Below are 14856 nucleotides of genomic sequence, written 5' to 3' on the forward strand. Positions count from 1 at the left end.
TTCAAAGTGAAAGTGGTTCAGAAAAGGGTAAGCAAGAGTTTGCCATGAAAAAAGCACACAAAAAGACTTTGGCTTCTACTCAAATCTAGCAGCATAAAAGCTGAGAGACAATCTGATTGATGTCTGCATCTAGTCTAGGGGAGTAAAGGGAGAAGAGCAGGAAGGTGAAGGTCTCTTAAGAACAAATAGAAAAGCATTGATTATTAATACCTTTGGGCAGGAATTAGAAAGTTTCTGAACACCTGAGTACTGAGGTTCTAAACCCACATTCCGACAGGACCATGGGGAAAAAAAAACCCTTACCAGTTTTAATATAGACCCTGAGAAACTAGTCAATGGTGTTAATGTTGCCATCCTTCATTTCTCAGGGCCTGGACTAGATGGTGAAGGCCAAATATTCTGGGTTTGTAAAACCAGCCTTCCCTTTTTGTGCACTACTCCTCACACTTCTGACACATAAGGTGCAACGCGGACCATTAATTCTTTGGGCAATATTTGTAACACTTCATATTGTTCGTCCAAGTGTAGTTTCCTTACACAGAGCCATGTTTTCAGAGTTTCACTTGAAGCCAGCTCAGAGCAGCTGTGTGGTGGCTGGCACACAGGCTTGCCTTGCACTAACCCCTAGTTAAATAACAACCTCCAGTAGATTTGGAGTAGGTCACAGCCTACCTATGCTGTACCTACCTTGTGGCTACTACAGCCAGCTGTTTAGAATACGTTGGTTCATTTTGTAAAAGCCTCTCCTTTTTTCATGCTAGTGACATTTTTAGTGAAAGTCGTCTACCCTATCTCTGAAGAAAAAGAAGATAATTGCTGTGAAATGTTACGCAATCCATAAAAATGTGGTGTCCGGACTGATTTGTATACAAATGCAAAGTAGTGGATAATAACGTCAGGAAAGAAAGAAGCAGGAAGTCAGTAAAATTGAGATCAAAAGAGATACAGCTGTGGACTCCATTCAAATTACATTGCTTCATTTGGACCCATTATTTACATTATTTCATGTGTATCAGCACTTCGAACTAATGACCTGCAGTTTTCTTCCAGGCCTGAGCAGCAGCTACGATGAGAGGAGGGCTCTCATAATCAGTCAGTGTCTGGCACAAAACTGTTTAGATTCACTGAAGGCAGCTCTGAATAGAAGAAACACTCAAAAAGAAATGGATTTCTGCTGCTCTTATTATCCCAGTTTCTGTGTATTTTTAGTAATCCTGTGTTTAGGATATCATAGCTTTCCATTATAGCTATCCATCATAGCTTTCCATGTGAGGAAGAGGCACAAAGATTACCTCTCCTACCACCTTCATTTTTAGACCCCTTGGACAGGGAAGCATCTGAAAGCAGATACCTCTTGATGGGAAGTTGGCAGGATATTGCTAGAAACATGACTGTATTACACATGTACTTGAAAATACTTGCTACCTCACTAAGATGCCCTGCAGAATTTCTTGGTGCAAAGGAAGCATCCAAAAAAATTATATGAGAAAAAGTGCATACATCCTTAAGAATACAGAGACTGTCCAAGGGCTTCCATTGAGATACAATTCACTGTTGCCACAAGTGGTGTAATTACAGTTGCAGGCCCGGCCAGTACTTTTTACATAACTAACTGAAGACCTGACTTTGATTTTCATCTGAAGCTCCTTGGAAGAGTCAAAATCTGTACCAGTTCGTCACATCCTGGGTCCCTGTAGGAGAAGCAAAAGTTACACGATCAGATGTAGTCAAACATATGAAGCAAAGTGTCCCAGTACTTGCTGAGAAAGTGCAAACTTGCTGGAAATACAGATAGGGACTTGTTTTTTTCTTTCCCAAAGTACTTTAACATGGCAGAAGGACCAAGGCTTTTTGTGTTCCAACAGCACCTTTGGGTTGCCCCACGTCCTGTTGTTGGAGTCTGTTCATTGCCACTCTTGTGGGAAGGGTCATGGAACAGCTCAACAGACAACACTCTTGAAACTGTACATGATACATTCTATGCCCCAGTGATAACAATAAACAAATAATATTGTGGCTTCAGAAGAAATATTTTAAAGGTTGATAAAGTAACAACATAATCACAGCTAAAATATATTCAAATACTAAGAAGTGCAAACAATTAAGGTTATCACTGCAATAAGGTGCAATAATAAGACTTCCAGGCTTTATTTTTCAGAATATTTAACATTTTTTTATTGCTCAAAGCTTAGCTTCTGTGACTGCTATATCAGCTTTGGGCACTCAGCACTTTTCTTCTCTCACCATAGCTGTATGAGGACAGGAAAACAGAAACAAGGAACAAGGTAGAAAGCACCTGTGAAAAAAAGGCCATGTCCAATGTCAGAGTGCATCAGGTAGGGCTGAATCTAAGTTCCCAGGAAGTCATGTAATATATCTATCTTCTCTGAAACCATTTGGAGAAAGGTTTTGCTATTTTTTCTGAAGCATTCTGTAATCAGCAGCTCATAAGGAATCATTGAGGGGTTTAAGAAATCATATACTTCATCCCCTGAGCTCCCAGTATCAACTGTACCTAGGTCTATAGCTAGGTATATATCACCAATATCTTTAAAGGTTAAACAGGATTTAGGGCATTAAAGAGTTCTAGAAGAAAGCTCATCAAATTCAGCTTGCCTGAAAACATCTAACTTAAGGACATAAAATCACAGAACTATAGAAAAAAAATAGGATGCAGGGGACCACCAGAGATCTCGTACCTAGACCTAGGTACTAGGATCTAGTACAACCTCTTGCTCAGAGCAGGACTCACAGCCAGCTCAGACTGCTCACAACCTTACCCTTACAGCTGTTTAAAATCACCAAAGACAGAGATTACTCAACCTCTCTGAACAACCTCTTACAGTGAATTATTTGTTCCTTATTTATAATTACAATTTCTGGTATTTAATCTTTCGATGCTTGGAGCTTATCCTCTTACTGTGACCCCTGAGGAGAATCTGGCTCCACCTTCCCTACAAGGCTGTAGTTAGATCCTTTCTTATCCTTTTCTTCTCCAGGTTAAGCACACCCAGTTCCCACTCAGGTGTCCTTTACTCCAACTCCCTAACAGTCTTCAAGGCCCTCCACTGGGTCAGTATTTCTCCCACACCCAAATGTTGAGAACTTTCCCTTTGTCAGTGGATTGGTATGATAATCACTTGATTGCATGCTAAAAAGTCATTGAACAGTTCAGTCTTCTTAAGATCATCTGTTTATAGCTATCCTCCTTTAACAAATAGTAGAGAATTTTTTCTGTTTTTGTTTTCCTCTTGATGCTAATGTTCTTCTACACCATTTTTTGTTGCAGTTGACGACCCTTCCAGGTGAATCATTCTATTACCTGATTTTTATGAGTTTGCCTTTATATGCTTTTGTGCTTATCCTTAATGTCCAACACAGTTTCCACTTCCTAGATATTGTTTTTAAATCATTGACTTCAGATTAATTATTCTGTTATTACATTTCCTGTATTTCCTCCATAGTCAGAAAGAATTTGTGCCCTTGTCAATATGATTTTAGAGAGTTGCCAGGTTGTTTTAACTACTTTGTCCCCTTCAGTTAGCTTCCCAAAAAATCTTAAGAAACAATAAGCTGAGTTAATTGCAGTTCATCGATTTGAAACCTGTGGTTTTATTAACAATTATTCTGCTTTCCTACTATAAGGAGTGCAAGTAAATAAACATATGTTAATGCACACACCCTGGAAAATTTAAGACCAAAAAGATTAAGTTTATCCATCATAAAAAAATAAAAACACCTTAATTTAATCAAATAGGTAATCAAGTCAAAGCTGAAAGGGAGTCCTACTTACCACATTGACCAGCATCTTGGTCCTTTACTTGTACAGATAAGCAACAAGAGGCTACAACCTCTCAAAAAAGAAAACTGAGGCACAGATTTATGGAAGTAATGTGCACAAATAATGCTGACTGTTTTTTGCAATGAAGTCAGAACAGAACTGACAATCAGGAATTCCCTGAATTATATTCTCATATACTTATTTGGTACCTTGCATTTTTTGGGGAAACCATTTTCATTCATTTCAATGGGAATTTGGCACTAAAACTTGTTTAAAGTCTCTGGTGTCAGAATACTAAAAATCAGGTAGGCATCTGTTTGGAAAGCACTGAGATGATTTGAAAAGGCAGAAGATAACAACAAGAAAATACCGACAATAATATATATTTCAATTGTGCATGTGTATGTGCATTAAAAACATCTCTGTATTACTTACAGAAACAGTCACTGTTATTAGCTGTGATGGATTCCTTCTAAAAAAATATTATTGACTGAAGAAAACCAAGAAGTTGGTAGGAAATCATGCCATTAAAAAAGAAAATGCAAATACTTTAGAACAGAAATGAAATATTCTAATAAAAATATACTTAAAGCATAAAAGATTTAAGGCTGAAATTTAGTAAATAGACTTACTATAAGAATAAGCTTCAGGTTTGGAATTAGAATGATCTGAAAACACTGAGCACATTAAACATGACCTTTAAGCTTCAATTTCGTGTGTGGGAGTATGAGGTTAATGAAATAGCTGAAAGATCATATTTGTAAGAAATCTGCCTGCTGGTGGAAGTAATGTTAGTCTAGCCAATACTGTTAACATTCTCTACAGTCAGTGAACTCTAAGGTCTGACACGTTATTTATTTGATGAAGTGTTTTATTCTTGAGCCCCATTTTTTTAATTTCCTTTGTTTTCTTCATGTTCTCCACGATATTAAGTGCAAAAATAAAAACTTGACCTTTTGGCTAGGCCAAAATTGTACATCCAAAACCTGGAGAGCATTTGTTTTAAGAGAAGAACTTGGTGTTTAACACCCTACATTGTTGGGTCTGTTTTTATTTGTACCTGAACTGCAAGACAGGTATTAAACTTGCTATATTTGTGTACATAACAAATTCAGTTTATCCTTTCTTTCATTATTCAGCATGTCATGTACATAATCTTTGCTTTGTAGTGTTTAGATTTATTTCTTCCTGGCAAATAAGCCTCTCGTTGCCAAGTCCAACAAGTAATTTGCTTCACTCGTGAAGCTGTATGGTTAAACAACAACCCCAAAAAAGGAAGAGGGGTGAAATATCAAAGCCATGCAAAAAAAAATTGAAATCTCACAGTGAACATTGATACAGAAATTGAAGATTCAGATTGCGTTTCACAATATTTCCTCCATAGCATTCACCCAGGTATTATTGCCTCTGACAGGAGGACGAGTTGTCCAAGGATTTGAAGAGCGTCCAGTTAGGTCTTTTCCTTACATCAAACACACCCAAAATGCCAAAAGCAGGTTGAAGACACATTCCTCTCTGCTTACTGAATCACAGAATCACAGAATTATTAAGGTTGGAAAAGATCTTTAAGATCATCAAGTCCAACCATCAACCCACCACCACCATGCCCACTAAACCATGTCCTGAAGTGCCATGTCCAACACTTCCAGTGATGGTGACTCCACCACCTCCCTGGGAAGCCTGCTCCAATGTTTGACCACTCTCTCAGTGAAGAAATTTTTCCTAATATCCAGTCTAAATCTCCCCTGGTGCAACATGAGGCCATTTCCTCTTGTCCTGTCACTTGTTACTTCGGAGAAGAGACCAACACCCACGTCGCCACAACCCCCTTTCAGGTAGTTGGAGAGAGCAATAAGGTCTCCCCTCAGCCTCCTCTTCTCCAGACTGAACAACCCCAGTTCCCTCAGTCACCCCTCATAAGACTTGTGCTCCAGACCCCTCACCAGCTTCGTTGCCCTTCTCTGGACACGCTCCAGCAACTGAATGTCCTTCTTGTAGTGAGGGGCCCAAAACTGAACACAGGATTCAAGGTGTGGCCTCACCAGTGCCGAGTACAGGGACACGATCACTTCCCGACTCCTGCTGGCCACACTATTTCTGATACAGGCCAGGGTGCTGTTGGCCTCCTTGGCCACCTGGGCATACTGCTGGCTCATGTTCAGTGAATCCCTGCTGGACAAGTCCTTTACTGGGCAGTGACTTCTTGTGCATAGTCCCTCTTGAGCCCTGCAAAAGTCATTCCACCCCAGCTGAGGCCTGAGAGTACATTGGCTCTCATTGCTCAGTGGACCTCCAGTGGTCCAGATGCAGTGCATCATCCTCCAAGCTTCCTGGCTTGTTTGTCTGCTTCTTTTTCATATTGCCTACTGCATCTCATTCACTGCCTTCCCCTTCCCATACTCTGTCTCTTACCATAGCTTACTGATCCCAAAGAAGAGAGCATCTTCCTCTTTCTACCCCACTCAGAGATTACTAAGCACACACAAACCTGGAGTCTCCCTCTTCATCACCCAGGAGCCCTCTGCTGTGAGAACATATGCTGTGATGCACAATATATCACGTGCAAACAAGCACATCAAACATCACTACGTGAGTCATCATAGAAAAGCAACCAAGTAATACTAAACATTTTACTGATTTTAGGGGTTTTACTGATTTAACTGAGTGTCACACTTTCTGTTGGAACAAAGATGGTTGGTAGCAGAAAGTGAGAAAGGCATACTACATACAGAGCACCTTCTCATTATTTAGCAACTAAACAGTATAAAGTTCTGATTACCCTTTCTTTGTCTGTCTTGTATCTTCTTGTTGTCTTGTACATCATAATTTCTTTTTAGCAGGAACTTTTCGATGTGCCATTCACCCCCTGGTGCTTTTTTACATACACAGAAATACATTAAAAGAACATTAAAGATGTGCCAAAGACTTAAGACTGTCAGCATTAGCATTGCTTGTTCAGTTTTAATTTGATCTCTTGTGTATATACACTATGACAGAGCTGTTAATATTTTCCACAGAACCTCTGCCTCAGTCAATTCACAGGATGGACAGAGCTTACCAAATGAGAAGCTATGTAATATCTCATTTGTCCTCATTTATGGCACATAATTAAACCTTGGGATTTGTGCAAAAATATCCGTGTTCTCGTGGTCATTTCTAGAATATTCATCATCACAGTGATTCTCTTGCATAGACATTCACAGACTTAGTGTTTGTAAGACAAAAAGACTGTTACTGGGATTTTTCCATAGGGTGACTATAACTTGGGGAATCAAACCTCTTAAAGAGTAGACTCAGTTGCTGCCTGGATCACAAAAGGAGTCTGGCATCTTCAGCAGGATTGGGTGAGACACTGAACAGCTCTTCTAATGAATCCTAATACCGTACACAGCTGCTCCCATAAATGTATGACCATTGCTATTGATTAACTTGAACTACATATAAAATATCTCCATACTATATGACCATTAGTGCAGCTGCAGGGACAGTTTCTGCTGGCCATCTATAAGTAACTTACCCATGTTTGGGTTTTACTTTTGTCAATCCTGCAGCAGGAACTGCCTGGAGGAATCTCAGTGATGAGCAGACCCTCAATCTAGATGGGCACACTGAAGTACATGTGCACTGAAGTCGTGTCCATTGGTTAGATTTAGGCACAGCAAGAGCAGTCTGGGAAAAATATCCAGGTTTGCCCAGAATTCCCACCTGGAGAACTCCTGTGACAATTAGTCAAATGTTTTGTTGTGAAGGAGATTACTAGTTCAGTCAATCACTTGGTATCAGGGTGGCCTATTTTGTCATTCCAGTCCATTGTCTCAGATATGCAGAGACGAGCTGGGGACCATAAAACAAGTTCATGGTTCTAGGTTGCTGGGTGTGCACAAGGCATAGCCCTGATATTCAGCTCCACCAGCTGCACCACCATTCTCTCTGTGTATCTCACTTAAGTGTCATATCTCAGGTCACAACTCACAAATATTAGTTGCTTTCTCTTCTGTGTTAGAAAGAAGGTATGTTTTGATGGGCAAAATCTCTCCTCATTCCCGCTGCCCCATCTCCTGCAAGCTATCCTTGTCCCAAGCCAGTCCTTGTTTTAGCTGTTTCACCTCATTCTTCTTACACAGTCCCTTGCTCTGACCCATTCTCTTTGGGTCCTCTGGGTTGTCCCAATCTGGGTGTCTAAGGTGTTAGTAGCAATACACATCTGTTTGCATTACCACTGCAAATCTATTTTTCAGGGATTCTCACTGCAGCCCCCAACTTGCTTTTATTCAAGTTTTTCTCTCTGGTTTCTCCCCAGGGTCACCACCCAACATCCCCATGTTTACACAGTTCACCTGAGACTAAGGAAGAAGTGTTTCACCCCTTCTTTTGCCTTGAAACTAGCCTCTCTTTGTCCATCAGTGCATGGTACCCTACTTTTCCTTAGCTCTTAATTGGATTTTGGTCCCCTAACTCCTGATTCCATTTCTCAATTTCAGCCCTCACTCCAAAAGTCTGTCTGAATCTTCTGCACCTTCTTAAGCTTCTGACATGGGCTACTATTCCCAAGCTCCTTAACCTAATCTACTCTGTCTGCCATCCCTGACATTTCCAGCATTTTTCTGTTTTTTAGACAAATCTCTCTCTCCTTCCTACTGAGGGGGGCAGCAGCAGGAGAAGCACAGTGCAGTCATGGAGGACAGGTCCCCGCACCATCCCAGGAGACCCAAGGAGCAGCCACATGTTGGTCGGGCTTAGCCCATGCAGCTGGGTGGAGACATACACAGGTGGGAGCTGCAGCACTGGTATCCACCAGATCCACTGCTGAGAACATGCAAGGGGATATTTTTCAAAGGCCTGTAAATTTGCCAAATTTAGGCAGTTTCTCTCAGGGATAGTGCAAGGCTCATCCTTGACAGAAGAACTGGACCTGACCAGCTTTTCAGTTCGTGTGCCAAGACTCAGATCATCTTATTAAAAAGTACCAAAGTTTCTCACCACAGCAAAAATCTCCCCCTCCTCCCCTTCGTTTCTCTCTCAGAAGCTGCAAAAAAAGCTAATGTCAAGATTTTATAAACAAAAGCAAACATTCTGACTCCAGCAGCTGGTAAGGAAACTTCAGCCTTCACAGTCTAAGTCTGGCAAAATTAAAAGAAAATTAAAAGAGACCTGCAATAGGAATGTCAAGAAATCTGAATTATGGTCAGTCCTACCTGAAGCCTCCTGTACAAAAGAAACCACAGTAAATTGGCCTAGTTTCAGTTTTGCTCTATGCTATTTTTTAGTGCTTTTCCTTATGCCTAAAACTCATACATGTAGCAAAACTCACTTTGTACAACCATCTATGCTTCTGTCTAGAAAGAGGGACTGTGGCATTGCACCTGGGCAGGATCTGATGCTATAAAGTAACACTAACTATTGGATAGTGTAGAAATACAGAAAAAACAGTTGTACAGAAAGCTGCATAGAGGTCTAAAAGGAGGTAAGTAAAACACTGCCTTTTCTTTTTGTCCTCTCTCTGTGCATGCTGTGCTGTTGCTGTAGGATTGAGTCACTCCTTGCGCCAGACGGGCCGATTGCCTCATAGGATTCACTTCCTATGAAACGCGCAGGTGCTATTTCTGGAACAGTAGGAACTTTAATTCTGCTGTGGGTTTTGTAACAGTTTGTAACAGGGATCAAGTCAAATGACTTTTTTGTCATCCATTCCTATCTTTCTCCTGTTTTTTTTCTGGTTGTGATGGAAGTTTTCCACCTTTAAGACAGGACTTGCTGCTACCACAGTCATTGAGCTAAATTTACTAAGCTGACCGTCCAGGCATAAAGATCCTCCCTTCCTTGCTCTTATTTCCCAGATACATCTTTCCTTCTCTAATTCTCCCACACTGGGTTTTTCTTTCTTCCCATCCTCAAGCATCCCCAGATGCCAAAAAATTGTTGCTTTCTCACAATATCTTTGAAATCTCTTTGCAGACATTTCCACTGTGGTCCCACCGGTGCCCACTGTCTCCGCTCACATGATACTTTCAATCAGTGAGCAAATTCTCCAGCTGTGCTGTTCAGCATGATGCAAAACAAGCTGATTAGTAACAGTAGCAACAGGAGTAATTAAAAAAGAAACAAGAAAGAAAAAAAACCCAAACTCCTTGAACACAGAGTTTTCCGTTAACACTTAACCCTTCTTCCTTTTAGGAAGAAAATTAACATTTTAAAACTGAATGTTTGTCTACAGACTTCTGGTGAATCCAAAATTCATCTTCTATGTACAAAGCACTAGAAAAGAATGACAGTTACTGGATCTACTACAGCCAAACAGCTGACAGATATGTGATGCTACTGTTAATGTATAAATATATACATTTTTTTATATTTCTGCAGCCTTTTTTGAAGACCATGACTTATTGCATGAAATATATTGAGTAAACAATCTTTATTTATAAAGCTGTTTTCATGCATAGCACATCTTAAAGGACTGTAGAATAAAACAGATAAAAATATCAGTGACAGATAAAACAGAACTAACTATATTAAACAAATGTTTCCACAAGAGTGAAGACCATATAAATTATGAAAACAACATTAGATCGGAGAGAGATCTTAAACTTTAATTTAAATGCATGAGCAGATGTGGCTGACCTAAAGTTATTGGAAACAACAATAGCCAAAAAAGCCGGTCTCCAAAATGTGAAATATGAGAGCAGAAATTTTTGCCATTTTCAGTGAGCCTGACTTAATTCCCTCAATTTGAAACCAAAGTCAAGGGAAGTCAATGAAAATAATTCTATGAAGAATAGTGAGATTTGGACCGGGCGCTAAATGAAGTGGGCTGTTACCAGAAATTATATAAAATCTCATCCAGAATATATATATAGAACACCTTGTAAAAACTATTCATTCTTTTCAGATACTAAAGATTTAATGTCTGGATTCTTTATGATCATATATTTATTTCTGAAGATGCTCTGTACCATATTAACTACATACTCATGCTATACTTTCTGAGAGGAAAAGTAAAAGGAGTGACAAAATGCAGTGAGATATAAAATGCAATACGCCCTTAAGGGGCAGGGTCCTCTTATTTCAGAAAATAAAGGTAGACATGGAAAAATGAATTTAAATGTGTCTAGAACAATGGGGAAATCTGAGGTCCTAGTTCCTGAACCCTTGATTTTTGCAATGTTTTTAACCAGGAAATGTCTAAATTAAAAAACATGAACAGTGCTTAGAAAGGGGCAGCTACCTTCCAGCTGAGTGCTCTAGTCAGAGGGCTTGACCCTCTTTCTCCTTGGTCTCCTTTTGTCTCTCTGTACTCATATATTTTGCACTGCTTTTTATGCAGCATCAAGCACACAACACAAGAAAGCTTAGCTATCTTTTAGCTATCACCCCCTTGTTGAGTTTTGAAAAGAGCTCAAATCCCTGCAGGGCAAGTATTTCCCAAAACCAGATCTCCTCCTCTCTTGCCAAGACTTTTAGGTATATCTACACTAATAAATTAAGCAGGTCTGGGATGCAGACTTGATCATTTGGCCATAATTATCCCTATCAGTTAGCTGCTAGCATGTTCCCTGGCACTTTTTGACCAAGCTGAGATTTCTCAGGTTCAGCTGTGGTTTCCAATAGTCAAAATAAATGATAGCACCTTTTTTCTAGGGAAAAAAAGAAGAAGTTAGTGAAATAAAAGCATGTTGTGACATGCCACATACTCTTCTGGGCAAATGGTTGTTCTGGGCTGTTTTACTTAGTAGTAGAGACATAGACAAAATCCCTCCATTATCGCAGTCTAACAGAAACAGGCCCTGGCTTCCTAAGCCTATTTCTCAATTCCAGCTTCACAGAGATACTGAATCTTACATAAGTATCTCAGTCCACATCAAGACAGGATTTTACAGATACCTATCTTTCTGGGGCTTCCTGTTGGGAATTACAATCCAGGCATTTCATTTCTCTTACTTAGCATGTAGGACACCTGGGCACTTACTCCCACATTTTGAACCCCACTCCCTGAAGAGATGGGTGACAAACTTTCAGGTTTTACAAGGCCAAGCTTTCTGAGATGCCCACATCCCTTTTTAATTCTCAGGCAACGTATGCTGCTAGCTAAGCCTGAGTACTTGTAGCTTTGCTTCATTTCTCATCTGCTGTCATTCCTCCTCTTCTAGGTTAATTCCTTCCACTTCCCATTTCACATGTTAGTAGAAGCAGAATATCATCAGGCAGATATCACTGAGTATTTGTTTTTTATCTTTTCACTTTGGTTAGTTGCTGTTAACAAAATCCTCTCAGGGTAATACGAGAAATGTCCTTTTACGTCACCTTTATGCTATCATACGCTGGAAATGAACTGTAAGATAGTAATAAATAAATTCAGACAAGATTCCCCTAACCCCACCCCCAACAGATTGTGTAACTCCTTGTTTGGCTTGGGGTAATATATGTATAAAAGACCCCAAGAAATACTTACATAACAGAAAAAGAAGGACATATTCTAAAATCCTTCGTTAAGGACAGGGAAAATGTGGGGCTGCCTTGGCCTACTTAGTGAGTGTGTATTTCTGCATGTGGGAGCTGAGAACTGATGGGAGCTGGAGGTTAGATATGACACCCCCACCCCTGTCCTGAGCTGACTACCCAGTGAGATCAGCCTGAGTTTCTAGTTTGGGAAGAGAGTTCCCCTGCTTCTTCAGGCTGAGCTACCGGCTGTGCTTTGAGGGGTATGTATTGGTACTTGGCCAAATTACATCCCACCTCCTTTCCTTGCACCACGTCTTCTTGCTCTACAGATCACCTTGCAAAGGAGACCTGTCATTTTCAGCACTTTCCTGCCTTAATATTCGTGTCAACTGCTAGTTTTGTCTGTGAGAACTTCAAGTTTCCTTCCAAGTCCCACAGGACCCCACCTAGGTCATTAATGATTCCTTATTTGCAACTGTGGCTGCAAAAACTGCAGTCTCATTTAGCAAATGTTTAACCTTTTAAATCTTTTCCAGTAACGGTAATATGTGGAACTTTTCATTGACCTCAAAATACTTCATAAAGAAGGTCATCTGACATTTGTTCTATTTCTTTACAGACAGTTGCCCGAGGTCACCTAGAAGGACAGTGGCAGAACAGGGAAAAAATACAGATCTCCTGAGTTGTCCATCTTCTAGGCATTCTCCCCAGGAAAGAAAGAAATTAAGAAAAGCTGAGAGATCTTTAATCTTTACCTGAAAAGTCACTCAGAGACATGCAAAAAGAAGCTGTATTTTAATAATGCCAGGGAAGGGTAAAGGCTCTAATTATAAGTGATGCTTCTTTCAGAACCACAGAACTCTGACTAAAGCCTGTTACTATACAGCCGTTTAAAATATTTCAGGTTTATGAGCTAGAGCTGAGACTACTCACTGTTCAGAATAACGTTTATTTTTCAGCTAAAATATTTTGCAGCCACATAGGTTAAAATCTATGCAGAAACTTTATCTCTTCATACTTTGATGATATGTAAAAGACATTAGAGATACTTTATGTCTTCCGTTAGATGCAGTCCAGAATGGCAATAGGTCCCTTAAGCATATAACATTAATGCAAATTGTACAGTCCTTTCTGGAAATGCATCCTGTGGACTACAGCCAGATAACTGAAAACTTGTCATATTAGCTAGCATAGAGTTCCAGTCAAAGGGCTTGCCACCCAAATGTTCCCTTTTTTCCTCATAATAATTACCTCCCACAGCTTTGAATGTGTTGTTGTCTCCAGTGTATTGTTAATCATTGAAAACAAAGTTCCTGAGTTGAGGAAATGGAGTGGAATTGAGGGGGGTGAAGAAGCCCATGAATAAGAAATGGGGACACTGGACCATCTGTTATGAAAAGGGAGAACAGATAAATTGAGGCTTATGCAGGATAATTTTAAGCCCCATGTCTAAATTGTGCTTGATGCTTCATATTGTTAAGAAAAGACTCGTCCTCCTGCATGCAGTTAACGTCCTTAATTTATTTTGGGGATTACACTGTTTCAGAATTGCTAAGTGAATCACAGTCAGCAGATGATGGAAATTGCATCAAGCCATGCTGTCCTCAAAACAGTGAAGTCACTGCTCTGTTTTCTTACACCATTATAAAATACTTGAACTGTAATTAGGACTTGGCCTTGAGGAGCTCTCAAATGGCTGGAAAAAGATAGATTTCATAATTGTATTGGGTCTGGCTGAGATGGAGTTAATTTTCCCCACGGCAGCCCTCACAGCGCTGTGCTTTGTACAGGCAGCTGGAAAGGTGCTGGTAACACACCAGTGTTTCGGCTACTGCTGAGCAGTGCTGGCACAGCATCAGGGCTGTCTCTGCAACGTTCCCCCACCAGTAGGCTGGGGGTGGGCAAGATCTTGGGAGGGGACACAGCCAGGACAGCTGACCCTCACTGGCCAAAGGGATATTCCATACCATATGCCATCGGCCCAGCAATAAAAGCTAAGAGAAAGGAGGAGGAAGGAGGGCGTTTGTCAGTTACAACATTTGTCTCCAGAGCAACCGCTCCGCGTACAGAAGCCCTGCTTTCTGGGAAGCGGCTGGACATCGCCTGCTGATGGGAGTAGAGAGTAAATCTTTTATTTTTCTTTGCTTCGTGCACGGCCTTCGCTTTTACTTTGTTAAACTGTCTTTATCCTGACCCATGAGTTGGGTTTTTTCCATCTTATTTTCTCCCCTCCCTACTCTGCTGAGAAGGGGACTGATAGAGTGGCTTGATGGCACCTGACATCCAGCCAAGACCAACCCACCACAATAATTTTTCATACAAATCTGGGCATCTTTTTAACACTCTTATTACACACATACTGGTGTATGTCAGTCTGTCTCCACTGAAGCACAATAAATCTTGGAACATATAAATGCATGAATACTAAAACACTCCAGTCCATTCTTGGTTTTCTTTCCAAATAATAGGGTTACTTACTCTACATTTTATTGATTGATGGATTTTTTTCATCACTTCAAAATAGTACGGTAATACACCCCTTTTCTCCATTTGTGATTTTTGGAGCAATGGTAGGCTCTGGTCACTTTCCTGTACCATCCACTGTGTATCCTGGGGACATGTTGGGACCACTACAGACA

The sequence above is a fragment of the Phaethon aethereus genome (assembly GCF_964289735.1).
Source record: "Phaethon aethereus genome assembly, chromosome: 1".
Classification (NCBI taxonomy): Eukaryota; Metazoa; Chordata; class Aves; order Phaethontiformes; family Phaethontidae; genus Phaethon; species Phaethon aethereus.